The following is an 18265-nucleotide window of genomic DNA, read 5'->3' as shown; positions in this document are numbered from 1 at the left end:
ACACGAAAAAAAAAAAAAAAAAAAAAAAAAAAAAAAAAAAAAAAAAAAAAAAAAAAATCTATGTCTTTTACACAGGCTTCTCTACTGCTGTGAATTACTCTTTCTCAAATCCTCCATGCTGGCTCAACCCTATGCCATACAATATGCTCCTTCCTGGAACATACTTTCTGGAATATTCTTTCTCTTGAAATATACTTCTGTGTTTCCACTTAATGAATTATTGCTCACTTTAAAAGAGTCAACTCAGGGGCCTCTGCCTGCCCTCTTATCCACATAGCACTGACTCCTCTGAGCTCTTGAATGATGTCCTAGATATACATAAGAGGATCTGTCCCACTGTAATTGAATTCAGCATTTATTTACCAATGTCTTTGGCTAAGCCAAGAGTCACTTAAGGGTATAAGCATGGTTTTATTCATGGTTATACTTACTCCTAATGACTTCCAAAAAGCCTAGCTCTCAAATGCTTGTGAATGAATAAAGGAGCAAATGAATGAATGAAGGACCAAATGAATGAATGAACTGCAGTAATATCACAATGTGTAAAATAATATACTAGTTGGTAGGGAAAGATATTTTGTAGACTTGGTGGTGGTGACAGATGGGAAATACAGTCCTCTCTGGCTTTGAAGTGTTTTGCATCAGATCTTTGCTGAAGTGTTAAAATTTAAATCAATTTCCAGGAAAGCATGACTGCTGACGTAAAATATGCCATGAGAAGGGATATTTTCCTTCCTAATACTTTCCACACACATGAAAGGGAAAAGTCCACCCACCATGCACATGTGTGATGGTGTCATCTGGATACTCATACCCTTACGGTTCTCTAGGCCCTTATTTGCAGAACAGAAAATGAATTTTTTGGCCAGGGATCTGTCCAAGCACAAATTTGATATGCTCTTTGTAGTGTCACAAGTCATCCCCTATCAGGACCTGGTCAGGCCTAGCTCTGAGATTTAGCAGATGAGGAGGGGCCAGGAGGAACCAGTCCCATCTGGCCAGGCTAGCCAAAGGTCACCACCTCAGCAAGGACATAGAGCCATGTTGACTGTAAAAGACAGAGGATTCGGGGAGTGACCATGAGAAGCCATAGATGATGAGAAACAGTGATAAGATGATACTGTATCATATGATAGAAGCCCAACATGAGAGCAAAGGCAGAAGCCAAAGGGCACGGACAGAAGCAACATATAGATCTGAAGTGGGCATGGTACAGCAAGTAAAGCAGCAGCAATTTCTATAACCCATTTTCCCATTCAGGAAATGTACAACAGGAATGTACATTCAGGGAAGAGTACATCTCACTGCCAGTGTTCATGTAATTTTACACAAACACATTCTTTAAGGCGGAAGCAAATCTGGCTGGTTTTCAATGTAAACAATAAAATATAAAAACTGTTCTTGGAGTTATTTCTAAAAAGAACTTATCTCTAATCTTCTTGTAACAGAAATGTATGTTAGGAGGGCTGGGGATTTAGCTCAGTGGTTCTGCTGCCTGCCTTACAAACTCAAGGTCCTGAGTTCAATCCACAGTATAAAAAAAAAAAAATGCATCCAGAAATGTATGTTAGGGTGTGTCAGGAGTATTCTCAGAGAGAACAGAAAATGGGTTAAAAAGACAAAACCCACGCCAAAAAAAAAAAAAAAAAATTGCAGCACAGTACTGGTCCTAAAATGGCAGCATTCTTGATGTGTATAGATAAGGACCATGTGCTGGACATTTTGGAGTTTGGGTGCCCAGAAACACTTCTCTTACAATAAAATCTAGCTTTCCCATGGAAAGCCCATTCCTTATGGCTTGAATGAAGCTAACCCCAACCACCCCCGACTTCCAAGGGGTACAGGACTTGGACCTGATCCACATCCCCTCCAGGCTGCACGTCCCTAAGGAGGGTGACTCATATTTTTTACATGTCTGAAGAATGAACAGAAAAAAACTCCAAATGAGAAGTGGGGAGATCATCACAGACCCAGGAATTACATTTGTTCCCTGAAGAAAGAGACACCCCTAAAATTCCTTTTAGAAGAGGTCTGAATGCACGGTCACTTGCAGCTGAAGAAGTCGCCTCATAAAGGCCAAGGTACATGTCACTGAGAGAGAGCAGGCAGGACTTACTAGATGCTTGGGTATAGACTTATGACAGCAGGACATCAGATCTTCTGAGGAATTCTCCAGTTCTCTGTCTAACCCTAACCGTCAAATTTTACATTGAGATTTTTTTTCTTCCTGAAAAAGAAGATAAGTCAAGATTTTCAGTGACTTCTGTTGTTGTCATCCCTACTCCATTTTTTTTTTTCATGATTTTTTGGGTCCACACTCAAACTTCTAGATAATAGGAGAGGTGAGGCTAAATCCACAAGATGCCAGGAGTCATTCTCTCTGAGTATTCAAGGCCCCCTGTTTAGTGAGGGGGAAAGGCAAGGAGACCAGAACTACTTGCAATCTGAGAAGTCAGCACGGCCCTAACTGCCCCTTGGGGTTCCCTTTCCCCACTGGAACCAAAGTTGGAAATAGAGCACTACTTAGCCCTGCTCCCAGCAGGATAGCATAACAGCCCTGCATAATTAGCCTGAAGACATCCCCTGCTGTTTGTTTATCATGAAAACAAGCAGAAAGCACTTTAAAAAAAGAGAGAGAGAGTTGTTATTTAGAGGTAAATAGCAAGGGAAGGTTGGAAATGTTTGATCTCATATATAGATATGGCCTTTGTGTTCCCCAAGTAATTACTTTTGGTTAAATTTTTCCTAAAAGTGCACTGAGATTTGAAGGTTAGTAAGAATGAACAATAAAATTAGGTACTAAACACAAACGAGTCTCTCATGGGATAGAGTCAAATAAGAGAAAGCTGAAGTCTTGGTGCTACACTAGTTGCAAAAAAAATAGACTTGGTGAGTTTTGTCAGCCCTCCTGTATCTATCAGAACTTCTCTATTAACACCAATTAACTCAGAGTAGGAATCTCAACTTTTTTGTTTGTTTGTTTGTTTATGTTTTTTTTATTGAGTTTATTGGTACATTTAGGGATACAGTACAGTTACATTCACTGTTGGGATCATGTACCTTTACATGGCAAGTCTTGATTCTCATTTTTTTCCCCTTACCTCTGCCCTCCCTTCACCCCCTCCTCCCCTCCCCATCTACAAACACTTTATTTTCATCTTTTCATTCTCTCACATTTTTTTCTTTTCCCTTTTTGTTCTTCCCCTACGTATCACACCTTCCCTACACCTTTAGCTCCTTTCCTCCCATTTCTAAATGTCAGTAATCTTATTAGAATCTTATGCATTGTTGCAGAATATTCACACCAGGGAAACTATTTGGTATTTACACATGTGGGACTTATTTATTTCACTTAGGAGTATATCTTCAATATGTATCCATTTTCCTATGAATGAATCTATTCTCTCGCTCTTTATGGCTGAGTAATATTCCATTTTATAGAAAAACCACAACTTCTTTATCCAGTTTCCAACGGATGGGCAAATAGGTTGTTTCCAAGATTTAGCTATTACAAACTGTGCCGCTATAAACATGGGTGCACATACTTCTCTGTGATATGATTCTTTTAGTTCTCTTGGAAATATACCCAACAGAGGGATGGCTGGGTCAAATGGAACCTCCAGTCCAAGCTCTTTGAGGTATCTCCATATTGATTTCCATAGTGGTTGCACTAGTCCGCACTCCCACCAACAATGGAGGAGGGTTCCTTTCTCCCCACAACCCCGCCAACATTTGTTATTGTGTGATTTCTTTATAGCAGCCATTCTTTGTGGGGTGAGGTGGAATCTCAGTGTTGTTTTCATCTGCATCTCTCGAATGACCAGTGAGTCAAAGACTGATTTTCAGATTAGAGATCACAACAAATACCTCTATATTTCCACATTATAAACTTCTTCTGTCCATATTACAGATAATTTTGAATCATGTGTCTGCAAGGTACAAATTAATAGCCCTGACGAAGACTGTCAAAAAACACTTTCAAACCAAGAAGGTGGTGGCCAAATTGGAGAGGATGTTTGATCTTCTCCCAAGTTTCCATGGCTGCAAAGCAGACCAAGAGTAAATCATTCTTTATAGTCAATTCTCCCGTTTCTTAAGAATAAGAAATCATTTTAAAAGGCATTTCTTTTTTTCTTTTTTTTTCTTTTCTTTTCATTGCAAGGGCTTCATAACATTGGCACGCAGTCTTCGAAATAGAGAAAACAGAAACCACTTCCGGAAATAATCATCTCCCAGTCACTGAAATGGATCATAAGTGTTAAAGGGGCCAAGGACTAAACTAGTGTGATATGTTTCATAAAAAGTTATGCAAATCTTAAATGAAGTTAATGTTCTTCTCATTATGCTGAAGGATAGAGTGGGCCTCAAGACTTTGTTACAAAACAGTAGCTTTACTTCATTTCTTCTCATGCCACCAAATTTAACAGACAATGTGAATAAACCCTCACATAAACTGAATTTTATTGCTCACTTGAGCACACTGAAAAACATGAGACTAATGAAATAAAACCTCCCACAACCATTCATTCAACTTGCTATTCATTCATTCATTCACTTATTTTTGGAAGTACAAATTCGCGTTTTCTTCAGTCTTTCCTCAACCAGTAGCTAATGGAAAGTTTTTATTATTTCTCTTACACTTGAAAATTGGATTCTTTATCTCAGAGACCCAATCACCACTTCAAAGAGAATTTTTTTGGTACGGTGAATCGAACTTGGGTCCTTGCACTTGCAAGGCAGGCAGCGGCACCACTGAGCTAAATCCTGGGCCCTCAAAGAGAATATTTTTGTTTTTCAGAGATTCTGTTTTTAATTGGCTAGACCACTTTAGAAAATACACATACTCTCTGGAGCTAACTTGTTCTATATGGTTCAGAAAAGGGCAAATTCCACCAGAAGGAAAGCAGCATGGACAATGGAATGCTGTTTAGGGGTGTGGAGGAATAGTTTCCCCTTAATATCCCAAACTTTCCTCTGTTATTACTATGCTAGTCACATTATGCTCAGAAGCAATCAGATGCTTGCAACAATTGCTTTTTAAGCACCACAGAAGTAGCTGCAGTAATTTGGTTATTTTCAACCATTCTCCAAATAATATTTCTCTAACACAGAGGTTCAGAGATTTGTTTTAAAACTAACATACATATCCCCATGCTGAAAATGTAACCAAAGCAAAAATTGAAAGAATTTGGGAAGAAGTTAAGGAAGATGATTTCTAACCTTTGGAAGTTCCTAGAACAGTACTGCACATATAATTAACATACAACAATTCAGCAGTAAAGGGAAAGGCATAAAACAGAGAACCCTGCATAAAACCTTGGGTGATTCTGCATTTTAAATAGCAAGCTGTTTTGTTAAATGAGGTATCCGCTGAACTGTAATTCTATCATCTAAATTATGTTCAAATCATCACTTCTCGGCCTTTTGGCTAAGATGAGATGTAAATTATGTTAAAAATCTAAATTTGAGCAAAGTCAGATTTTTTTCCCATTAACTTAGGCATTATGCCACAGATAGGACTCCAGCTATTGAGGGATCAAAAGGCCCTCAGGAAATGAGTGATCAGGTCATCCCAACTCCTCTAAGTACCAAGAGGATCCTGTCGCCCTATAACCTTTGCAAGCTCTTGGGCTGTTTTGTTTGTTTTGGTTTGGGTTGGGTTGGGTTGGGTTGGGTTTTGTTTTTTGGTAAGTAGAGTCTGCCCCCGTGTGGTAGAAGTGAGAGGCTGCTCTTACATCCCAGGGCACTTTCTGCCTTCAAGATCGGTGGTTTCTGCAGCAACTGGCACCCTTCCACCCCGATCCTATCTTTAGACAGATTGTCACTGCTTCTCTCCACTCTGCCCCACTTCCTTCTTTTCATCTTCTTCTTCCTTCTTTTGTATTTTTTTTCTTGCCCTGTACTTCTGTCCTCCTCGCCTTCCTGGGCTTTCCACAGTATTATTTGATGGCCATGAAGGCTGACACTGACGCAGATCTTATATTTAGAGAAAGGATCTAGACTTTGATTTAAGGGATTCAGACAATAAAGTTTGGGGGGTTTTTTGTTTGTTTGGTTTTTGGTTTTGTTGTTTTGGTACCCAGGATTGAACTTGGTACCTTGCACTTGCAAGGCAGGTGGCGGGAACAACTGAACTAAATCCCTGGCCCTAGACAATTCAGTTTGTACAGTTTGAATAAATAGAGAATAGTCACCTTAAGGGATAACACCATGATACTGACAGAGCCTGGTAGTTACAAAACCAGAAATCCAGACACATTGGTTTCACTGGCCTTGGCTCTGTCCCTGGAATATAATATGGATATATTTGTATGAAAACCAAGAAATCATAAGCACAGCTCTGTAGAAAATCAAGAGACAGAAAGATAAAGCGGTTCCTCTACCTTCTTCAAAGGATGACAGTAAGGACTCTACCCATAAATTACGACTAGCTCTTTACCAAGCCACCCCAAGCATATGCACTCTAAATAATCAAAGACTATGTTTATTATGCAAATACACACTGAAGATAAAACTCTCCCTTATTCTCCTGGCCAGATTCCAGCCAGTCTGTTGTCCTTAGGGACATCAGATTAGTGGCAATTTTACCCTAGACATCATTCTCAGTATCACCCTCCTATACAGAAATCGTCAATGGCCTATTTCTTCAAATATTCCCTCAAAGGTATATTACCCTCAAAATGAAAATTTTGACGCACTTAGGATCACACACACACACACACACACACACACACACACACACACACACTATAGTGTCAACCTGCTCAAGTTCTGTATTCTAAGCTTTGTTTCCCTTCTGGTTAACCCTCAATGTCCACCTTTTTTTTTTTTGCTTCTGCTTTTTGTATTTGCCATTTCTAAGCCAAGAAGAGTCTGATTCAATGTTTACAGGCTATTTAATCAGTCTGGAAACCCCTTTTATTTTGCAAAACAAAAACTGCATTAGTGTACACAGCAAGACTGGTCACCCAGGGAGTTATAAGTTGAGGGCACTTCATACCCATATGAAAGGCTCATATTGAGATATAATACATATATTTTAATACAACTGTAATTTATAGAGCTATTAATCTTCTAAGGCAGGAGGTAGGGTAAGGGTAAGGAGGGTGAAGTGTTCATAAACTACCAAGGAAGAATTCAAGTAGCTCATGCTATTGCCAGAATCCTGAGATGGAATTATGACCCCATAACTCAAAGTTTGTCATCTCTTTCCATTCTCTAATGGATGCATGGGAGCCTTGGGTTCCAGTTCAATTTTCTTGTGTACTTTGCAGCTTCCGGTCCCTTTCAATCATGCCAAGAAACCCCCTAACATACAACCTGCCTCATGTTACAAGTCATTTGAGCCGTGTCTTTGTTGGGAAGATAAAGGAGTTTTCCTGTGGCCTTCTCAATCCAAGGACTTTGCAAGAGACTCTGGTGGGAAATTTTCTTTCACAGCAACAGAAATGTCACAAAGTACTTGCTCACTGCCTCCAAATCTGGCAGCACTGCTCATTCCCAGGTGCAATACACATAATGCACAGTGCTCACTTCGGCAGCACATATAATACACATAATGCCCAAAATAGTCAGAGGTGAGGTAAATACCATTCAAGTGTTTTACCAAATGCCCACTGATTGTCTTTGGGATAAAAATCTAGATCAGCGTTATTCTGATTATAATCCTTGAGTCTTCTGACCAGAATCACTCAACATGATTTAAAAATGCAGTTCTAGGTTGCATCCAGACTTACACAATTGTAATTTAGATAGATAGATAGATAGATATAGATAGATAGATAGATAGATAGATAGATAGATAGATAGATAGGGCAACCCTTGGAATGTGGATGTGTAATAAGTCAAGGAAGTCACTCATATTCATGCTACACTTGAGAACCTCTCTTCAGTATTCACTGTTTTCCTTCACTGAGCTAGATTCAGTATTCCAGCGACAGCCTATCTTAGTCAAAGTCATAGAAGACCTAAAAATGTCCAAACTCCTGCTTTGTGGACCCACCTCTGCCTTGTAACTACTGCACCAAATCTCCAACCTATGGTCTTATGGATGTGTTTCCTGACCCCTTGGAAGCCCCAACCTGGATTTATCTTACCCATGTGAGCACTGTGTGAGCATCTAGACCTTTCACTTCTTCCTCCTATCCAACAAAACATATCTTATCTATGCCTGGTTTCCCCAGGATTTTGTTATTTGATAGGTAACAGTTAACCAGTTTAAACTGATGAATCCATGCTGGAAAGTTAAAGTAGGTACTTTTTACAATTTGGCCAAGTTAATTGACATGTTCTAGAGCAGATGAGGAGAGTCTGGCTTTCTCAGTTATACCACCTAGCTCTAGCTGGTCTCAAATTCTATACAGTTTTATTTTTAAATGATTTAATAATCCCCCAGATATCTCCACAGAGGAAAGCATAAAAGCACTGTAGGAACTGAAAAGTACGATATGTAAAACAAAAGAATTTATTTATTTTTTAATCTCAAGGCCAGCCTGATTCACTGATACCATGGCACTTGTTTTCTTAGTTTTACCCTCTTGAAAGCAAGCAAAGATTTATCATTAAAGTTCTTCCAGCAAAGGGTATGTGAAAGCCATTTTTTTTTTTTTTTTTTGCACTGGGGCAAGGCAGGCAGCAGAACCACTAGCCAAATTCCCAGGCCTGAAAGCCATCCTTTGATGAGTGAAGGAGGCCGGGTCTCTCAGATCTGGCCATGCCTGTTATTCACCCACCTTGTCCTCCTCCATCCTCTTGACACTTGATACCACTGGACATAGTCTACTGAAGATCACCTAGGGAGCACTATCCCAGCATTCTACAGAAAGTCACCAGCTCCACAGCAGGGACAGGAAGACGGGATTGAAGCTGGACCTTCTGACTCAGTACAAGACACACTCTGCCTTTAGGGCATTATTTCCAAATATACGTTAAGATGAATATTTTTATGGCCTGCTCACCTTACATGGCCCTATCCTTGATGTCTGTCATCCTCTTTATCTCCATCTCTACCATCAAATTTCCCACTGGCTAGTTCTTCCCAGAAAACTATTTCTTTTCATGTTAAGAAGTCCTGTCAGGGTTACACAACACATCCAGATGCTCTGAGTCAAAATCCACACCCTGTGCTTTGCTAACCCTTACCTGCATCAACAAGTGTTTTCTCTGGCACTTCATGTCATGTTGCCATTTGGCTGCCGACTCACTGCTGACAGCCTTCCCTGATAGATGGGGGGGGGAGACTGTCACAGTCTCCTCTGCACTAAGCTAGGTTCCCATGTGGATGATGGGAGAAAATGGAAAGATGAGAAGAGATCTTAAAAGTCACAGCCAAGGGCTGGAGATTTAGCTCAGTGGTTCTGGCTCCTGCCTCGCAAGTACAAGGACCGGAGTCTGATCTCCGGTATGAAAAAAATAAAATTAAACAAATAAGTCACAGCCAATTCCACCAGTAGATAGACAAGGCATGTGCTAACACATTCAAGGAGTTTTTCTAGAATCTGTATTTCAAAAAGACTGAGTTCAAGTCTCTGCCCCTATAGGTTACATCAGAACACTGAAACAGGCCCCACAGATGGCCTTTGTACATGAACTCCTGACATATTGCTTTTTTAGCCTTAGAGTTCCCTTAAATCTTAGAAATTGCTAATTGAAATACATACATATGTTCTTTAGCCGCAGCCAGTGAGAGATATCTAAGGGCTGGACACTGCTGTCAAATAAATATGATACACAATAACAACAGTAGCCATGCGTAACTAGCTTAGTGAATTTGAAAACCAAATTTGAGGACATTTGGTGGCTTGATTAATTGCTTTGCCTATTGGCCATCTGTTGTTGTCTCCAGGAGCCCAGGATACGGAGTGGAATCTGCTCACTTTTGCTGACTTAGGCCAGCTGGAAGCTCTCCTTCTATAGAGAAAGAAGGGTGGAGTCTACAAAAGAACAAAGGTCCCGGCCCCCTGCCCCTCAGATCCTGCTATGTGGCTGGAAAGTCAGATTTTGTTTAGCAGCTCCTCTGACAAGCTTCAAAACTACTTTTACATCCTCTACCTCACCTCTGTTTCACACTTGTACACATGCATAGGTTCACCTGCTTTCTATTTTTTCATGCTGATGAGGGTGGAGAAAGCAAAGTTACCTAGAGACAATCAGGCTATTGTTTCTTCAGAACTGAATTGTAGAGTGCCACATGTGAATTTTGGTCTTTTTTTTCCTGAATTAGTTCATTCTTTTCATAGCAAAGCTTTTCATCCAATGCCTCATACAAAGTTGGTATGTAGAGCTCTAGGTAGGTTTGCTTTTGCCCTTGTCCTGCTTCCCCAATCCACACATTTAACTTGCCTCATTCATTCTTCAGCAGAAACATAATGACAAAATGACAGTCCCTCATATGTGAGGGATCCTGAGCTAAACACTGGTGACTCCAAAGTGAAAGCATAGTTCTTGGTCCTCAAGGAGCTCATAGACTGATGGAGAAAGATAAATAAATAAAACTATGCTATGTGTGGCAATGACATAGCTGTGCACAAAACTGTTTCCACTCTTCGTCTGTGGCAGTTGAGTTTTAGCTGTGCACATGGCCAGCTGTACACCTCACATCTTCATTTCTACCACCAACTCCTTCCTTAGTAGTAGTGAAGTGTGGTCTGGTGACTCAGTTCTCTCCTCTGAAATACTGATTTGAAGCGGTATGTGTCACTTTCAGGCCTGGGCTTTAAAACAGCACACATGCACTCTACCCCTTCTTAGCCCTTCTCAGGAGCCAGAGCTTGACATGCCTGCCCACTGGCTTCCACCGTGGAGAAGAGGGCAGTGCCCTGAAAAGGGTGGGGCAAAGTAAGATGGAAAGGGCTCTATGTGGCTCCAAGAGCAAATGGGGCCACAGACCTATTTTGGACTGGTTTGAGAATGAGAATGAAGTCCTTTGTTCCTCAAACCACTGTGCTTTCAAACCTCTTTGTTCTAGGAGTTTAGCTTTCACTCTAAGACAACACTGTGTGCTCCAATTGTGGGGCTGAAGAACTGTCTGAAATAGGAGAGATCTTCCCCTGAGATTACACACATACAGTCCCCAGATACTCTTGACAGACTCACCAAATACTAATGTTTTCCTACATTTTGTTATCATTGTGTATGAGTGTTCCCCTAAACAATTTATGTGAAAGTTACAGACATACGTATTTGTGCATTTCTATCAACAAACAAGGATATACTCTTACAAAACCAAGGCACAGTTGTCAAAATCTTAAAAAAGTAATTGTGATGCCCAGCTATTATATAACCTGCAGACCTTATTTAATTTTTATCATGTGTCCTCATACTATCTTTTATAGCAAAAAGAGATTTTCTTATATTATTCAAGAATCCAACCCAAGATCATGTGTCTCCTTTTATCCTTTAATCTAGAAAACTTTGCAATATATCTTCATCTTTCATGACCTTAACATCTGGAAGAGTACAGGCCAATTTACATTTCCATTTAAGTTAATCTTATGTTTCCTCAAGATTAGATTCAGGTTATATGTTTTCACAGGGTCCCACAGAAGTAATATGTTCTTTTTATTGCTTCCTATTAGGTACAAAGGCAAATAGTTACTGTTTTTTGTTGTTGCTGTTGTTGTCATTGTTTGGTACCAAGGACTGAACTTCCATCCTTGCGCTTACAAGGCAGGTGGTGGAACCTCTGAGCTAAATCTCCAGCATGAAGCATATGGTAGTAAGGAAAAGGCTAGAGTAAGAAGAAAGGACTCTCCTTGGAACCCACTTTCTAGGACTAGATCCATCTTTTGAGTTAAACATCAGCACAGGACCAAGATTCTCAGGTCCAAATACAATGGGAAAAGGTGATCAAGCAACTTAATTTATACTCAATAAGTCCCAGGGCATGTACCCAGTAGTCTTCTGCAAACCTTGGGTTACCCTAACCCTAACTCCCTATAGGCTTTGGACACCATAATTGTTCCTCCTAGGGCTATATAAGGTCAAAAACTCCACTGCCTGATGGAGGAACTGAAGAAAGCCACTGTTTGGCAGGAGTCATACCTCAGACCAAACCCTCAATCCCATCCCAAACCCTCAACACCAAGCCCCCTCAGGGCCACTCATGGAGTGCTTTCATCCTATGGGGTGTATCCTGTCTTTTTTCTTTCAAATAAATCACTGATTCTGCTGCTTCTCTTGTACTCTTGTGCCCTGCTTAATTCCTTGTTTAGAACATCAAGAACCTGAACAAAACCCCCAATCCAGTAACAGTACCAAACAATTTCTATTGACCCTTTTACCAGTGCTGTTAACTTTGATTACTTAATGAAGGCACAAGATTTGTCCACTGTAGATTTTCAGGGGGAGGGGACATTATTGTTGTTCCTGCATGATAAAAGTATTTTGCAGAGTGGAAATGAAAGGCCAAGGGAGTTACTATTCCTAAGCAAGTTTTAAATCAAGCAGGACAAATTCTACTAAGCTTTGAGGTTTGGGAGTCATCCTCTGAATCTAAAGCTTTGCCCTTGGAGTTATTCTTTCTTTTTCTTAAAAAGGAAGGCATGTTTTCAAGTGGTCTCAATAGTCTGCTCCTGCCTATTCAATTTTGAGACATCTTTAGCTTTCCTTTATTTTAGTCCTATTCAGTCCCAGCTGACAAGGCTTCTGCTCATATAAAATTCTCAAAAAAATCTGTGGGTCTCCTGTATATGTCATAGGGATTTCTGTCATCAGATAAGAGGGTTCTTGAATATTTCCTGGCCAGTCCTATCTCTATTCCTGTCTTTGCTTATAGGGCTTGAAAGATCTGTGAGTCATGTCTAATCTCTTCAAAGGGTACTTTCTGTGATGAAATAATCTGGTCCTTTGATCTTTCTGCAGTACTAACAAAAAACTGTCCAACCACACACTCGGCTTTGACTTCAGGGCACATTTTCATCATCCAAATCTCATAATTTTAGTCCCCTTTGCAATATGTATTGACAGAATTTCCCAAATCATCAAATACTGATTTATTTTTCTTAACAATTCTTCATTTAATCCAACTGTTTCCTTACACATTTTATTATAAGCAGCGGGGGTAGGGGACGCTGCATTTTTAACTCTGCTTTCATTACTGTTTTCTGCTACTACAACTTTCACTTTCCAAAAAAAAAAAAATTCTAAATTTCCTTCGGTGCCCTCATTAAGAGTACTTCTAGCATTCATATATTTACTAACAGTCTGTTCATGACAATCATCTTGATATTTCCAAGATAATATAGATTTTATCTATCATGGTTCTCAATTCCTGAGCCATGATACACGGAGTCTTTGATATAAATATTTCAACTTAGAGTCTATTCAAGACTTACTGTGTAAAGTTTTTCTAGCCTGTACTTATCACCCATTCCAAAGACACTTGCACATTTTTGGGTATTTGTTACCCCACTCTCAGAACCACAGTCTATTAGTTTCTTATTACTATTGTGATCAATGGTCACAATCTAAGCTCTAAAGCAACATGAGTTTTCATCTCACATCTCTGATTACCAGAAGTCTAAAATGGTTCAACAGGAGTGCATTCATTTTAGAGGTTCTGGTGGAAAATCTCTTTTCTTAGCTTTTCTGGCTTTCAAGTCCTCTGTTATTCCCTGACTTATACCCTTTCCTCCATCCTCAAAACATTCCTATCCTCTCTGATTTCTGCTTCCATCCTTACATCTTAGCTCTCATTTCTGACTTTCCTTCTTCTTATAAAGGCCCTGTAGTTACACCTGTCCTACCCAGCTAATCCAGGATAATCTCTCTAAATGAATAACTTTAATTTAATCACATCTTCAAATTTCCTTTTACAATATAAAGTAACATAGTCATCAGTTCTAGGGATTAGGAGATGGGCATTTTTGTGTGGCTATTACCCAGTCTACCTCAGCCAGGATGTGGTCTAAAGTCAGTCTATTATTATCTATAATCACCCTCACAAAAAGGGTTAAAATAATTCATCTTGAGTTTGATCCCCAGTACTGAAAAAAAAAATTCATCAGTTCTTGGTGTCTTAGCCAATAACTACAAGAAAAGGGTATGGGTGCAAAAGCATCCCCCATCTTACATGGTGAGGCATTTCATGCCCAAACTCCTCTACACACAAACATAGAACCTGAAAGAGTCCCAGTCACTCGTTCAAGATTTTTTAAACTTGATTTGGATCACGACTACATTCTTCAATTCATAAAAACATATCACAGGATAGTTGCAGCCTCTATCTCCATATACTGCATAAGATAGCACTGCTCAGGCATCAGGAAAAGTATATAAATTTAAATTTTTCCAACTGAAATAATTTGTGCTGGACTTTGTTTGTAGCCGTTGATGGTAATAGGAACTGCAGAATAGCTCAGGACCAAGTCACTTTTGCCCAAGCTGCCACCTAGAAAGTGTACCAATCAAGATGACCTGGGCTTGCTGCTGGGGGAAAGAAGGCCATATCATGCTCATGAAAAGCCAGAGTGCAATCCTAAGTGTTCAAACAGAAAATCTATAGAATTCTGTAGTTTATTTATCTTAATCACTATTTAGGAGTGACAGAGAATTATAAATCCTTTCTTGAAACAGCCACATTAGGTGATCAAACTGCCCTTCTACATTGTGTGGACCAGGAAAAGATTAAGGGACAAAGGTTCAGACTGATTTTGGGGAATGCCATTCCATCACTCAGCAGTACTACAGATGGCAAGGAGCGCTGAATGCTCATTAAATGTCTACAAATCCATGGCTGGGTGGTCTTTTCAAATGATCCAGAAAGTGTAACACATGATACAGTTTCATTTTAAGGATCACAAAGGTAGGACTATAGTGGCCTGATTGGACTGGAACTGCAATACCATAACCTGAAAAAAAAAAAAAAATGCCAAAGCAACAAAGGCAAAAGTCGTAGTTTCAAAAGGAGGTCAAAGCTTCGACATAGTCAATTTGCCAGGAACAGACAGATGTAATGTCCCATGTAATGTGGCCTGCCTCACCACAGAACAAACAGGCCAAATCTTGGCAGTCACCAGTGTCTGCAGTGGAAGTTTCTGCATTACAAACACAACATGCAGACTTTAGTTACAGTGCCCAGTCAGAGATGGTGGATATGCTACAAATTCCGATGAGGTGCTAAAACTAAATAGCAATGATGCAATCTGAGCCCCTGCGGGCCTCATCAACTGCCTTATTCTAGTTTGCCTGACCAGAGAACAGGCCCTTACAGTGAGCACAGACATGAATGACCTAAGCTGTGTGATCAACACACACAATTTGTCTACACAGTTCATGGATCCAGAGAGAGATATCTTTAATCTGACAGCCTTAGGCTTTCAAGGGGCAGACCAAGTATCTAGGCCAGAGTGTTTGGGTACTGTCATCGGCAAGGACTATGGTTTGATTCAGCTGGCTGCTCGATTTGGCCTTTCAGAATTATGAATTGTCATTGCAGTCGGACAGTTGCTGCCACCTAGAGGACACCATATCTGCACTCAGCCCAAGGTTACAGAAAAGCCGTGGTGAATCAAGGACCCCTCTGAGCCAGAAGCTTTGCCTCAAGCAGTGAAGCAGGAAATAAAGTTTCTCCCAAGAGACAACTGTTAATTTTTCATGTAAAACTCAGTGGCATCTCAGATGCCACGCGAGCTGCACTCTTAAATATGCCATTTCCATTTGACAAGAGAGGTTTATTGAAGCCCTTCTACCTTGTTTTGTTGAGTCCAGAATAACCCAAATAAGAACATACATCCTGAGAGTCAGAGGCCTCCACTGGTAAAACTTTTAACAGAAACTTAATAGCATGTTAATAGCTGCCTTTAAGGAATAAGTGGGGGGAGGTTTGTTGGCTTTGTCAGAGAAGTGGAGCTATCATACCAAAAAATGGCATTCACAGCACAAGCATAGAAAACATCGTTACAAATTAAGCATTCCAGAGTGGAAACCACACCAGCATGTTGGATTGGCCCAGAAGAGTCACCCAGCACTGGAATAGGCCATGTTAGCATCCCTTCTCAATTTGCAATTGTTTCCAAACCCCTTGAATTCAGACATCAATTCCAGTGCAAAACAAGATCTGCAGCAACAGTCTCCAGACCCTGCTACTTTCCAGCTGTGAAAGTAGAGGTTAAAGGCTAGCAAGGGAGACTAACCTATGGTGAGAAATCAGGGAAGAAATGTAATCCTTAGCCTTTTTGTTTCACCTTTTTCAATATCTAACCCCAGAATCAGTGCCTAAACTCCAGCACTATTTTTCCCTCCCTAAATGTCTCCTGGTGTCTGGCAAGGACCAGGACCTAGGGTTACTTTTTTCCCCCCTTGTACACACCATTGCTATGGTTCCACTATGCTTTTCAGTAGAGCCTAGGAGACTCTTGCGCATAGCACCCATCCTTTCAAAGACCAAATTGAGATATGGCAAAGGCCAGGTATGTGAAAGCAGAGCCTCGGCACTATTACACAAGGCCTCTTCGTTCACTTTTCCTTTTGAGATGCCTCTGCTTATGGCTTCACCAATGTTTCTGGTCCATGTATATCAATGTTTTTTAGTTCCAGGTCTTCATTGCTGGAACCAATTGTTTGGTTTTGTAGACTCCTGGATCCGTACACACAGAAACACTGCCTATCAGCTGAAGACTTGATAACATTCCTTTTTCTCCTCAAGCCCCTTCCTGGTAGTTTGTTCATTCTACTTTTTGCATCTCAACGTCTAAGCACCAACTGAACTCTTTCTTTTAACAAATAGGACCATAGCAAAACTTCCTCCACTCTTACCTTCCATACATATATCCTTCCCTACCAGTAGCTGGGCAAGACCATGAGCTACCAGATCCCAGGGAGTTCTCTCACCTGTGTAAACCTGACTGATGAAAATCTTGCCCTTCCTCTTTCAGAAAGCCATGTCTCTATCATCAGAAAGCCATGTCATAGTTGCAATTTGATTTTAGACTATTTTTGTGAGCTTACATTAGCCTGTTACATTTTCACGGATGCTTGCAGAAAATACAAGACTCTTGGGTCAGGGATGACCGATTTGATTATTCACAGCCCAGCAAGCATACCTGCATATGCAACGTGTCATGCTGTAGAACAACAGTGAAATTCAGGAATCCACCACCCTTATAGTGAGCAGTAAATAGGCCTGATCTTTTTATCAGAGGGAGACATCATCTCAAAGTTGCTCACTGCTGATAGAGTCCTGAGAAGTCACCTGGGTAAAAAGAAATTGGGGCAAGACATGCAGAAGGATAAGAAATGTAGGAAAGAGAGTTTCTCCTAACAATGACCAGCTCTCTGGGGAAAAATAATAAGAACTTTAAAAGGCTTGCCCTGTAGCATTTCCATTTCCTGGTTTAAAAGCTCTCATCACAGCTAACTTTAGGTTGTTACTTATATAACATTAAACTCAGAATTGGGATGAGCTTGACATACACTATCTTGACCAACCAGAGGTAAGTCTTTCTTGAATCAATTATTACTATGATTGTTGTCCTTGACCTTAAAATGCATTACTGCGTATTTTGTTAAATGTACATGCAATCTCATGTACTATTACTTCCTCTTTTCAAAATGCATAACTTTCAAAATGTATATTATCACCTCTTCATAGTGTGTTTATATGGGATTATAAGAGTATCCCTTCTCCAAGGATTCAAAAATATTTCCAGAGAAGTTTGGAGAGGAACTTGGGCTGTATTTCTGGACAAAAGAAAACCCAGAAAATGAAACTGTTAAGAACTGAGATATGATTTCTCAAGCTCTCTGCCTAACAATAACTCCCTCATTTCTCTCTTTCTGCATCTTTAGTAAACCACTGAACCAGTACTTATAGATTTCTGAATCCATAGTCATTTTCAAGATTATCTGGTTTTAATTTTCTTCACGGTATTTACCACTGGTAAATTCCCTGGGTTCTGTTTTTTGCTTCTGTGGGTTTTTAATTTATTCAGTGATGGCTACAGAATCAAAAATAAGAATTCCTGGAGCTGGGATATAGCTCAGTGGTAGAGTACTTGCCTGGCACACATGAGGCCCTGGGTTCAACCCTCAGTACCACACATATACAAGAAAAAAAATAAGAATTTCACCCACCTTTTTACCATTGTATCCCCAGCACACCGAGAAAGGTGCTTAACATATGAAAGATCCTCAATAAAAGCTGGGTGAATAGCTGGACATGGTGACATACAACACTGCAATCCCAGCACTCTGGGAGGCTGAGACAGATCAATCACATTTTCAAACCTAGCCTAGGTAACTTAGCAACTTAACAAGACCATGTCTC

At 40.1% G+C, this 18265-nt stretch overlaps 1 long non-coding RNA gene across 1 annotated transcript in view; it reads right to left on the bottom strand.

Moving 5' to 3' along the window:
- Window positions 1-17041: 17041 nt before the first annotated feature.
- The window catches only part of LOC104864959, a 98663-nt gene continuing 97439 nt past the window's right edge, over window positions 17042-18265 (bottom strand). Inside the window, exon 3 of the long non-coding RNA XR_004514762.1 lies at window positions 17042-17191. This is a non-coding gene — a long non-coding RNA (uncharacterized LOC104864959). The remainder of the gene's footprint in view (window positions 17192-18265) is intronic.

The sequence above is a fragment of the Fukomys damarensis genome, unplaced genomic scaffold (genome assembly GCF_012274545.1).
Source record: "Fukomys damarensis isolate Sample0158 unplaced genomic scaffold, DMR_v1.0_HiC HiC_scaffold_4, whole genome shotgun sequence".
Classification (NCBI taxonomy): Eukaryota; Metazoa; Chordata; class Mammalia; order Rodentia; family Bathyergidae; genus Fukomys; species Fukomys damarensis.
Note: the sequence above shows the minus strand (reverse complement) of the source record. Positions and strands in the feature narration are given on the sequence as shown.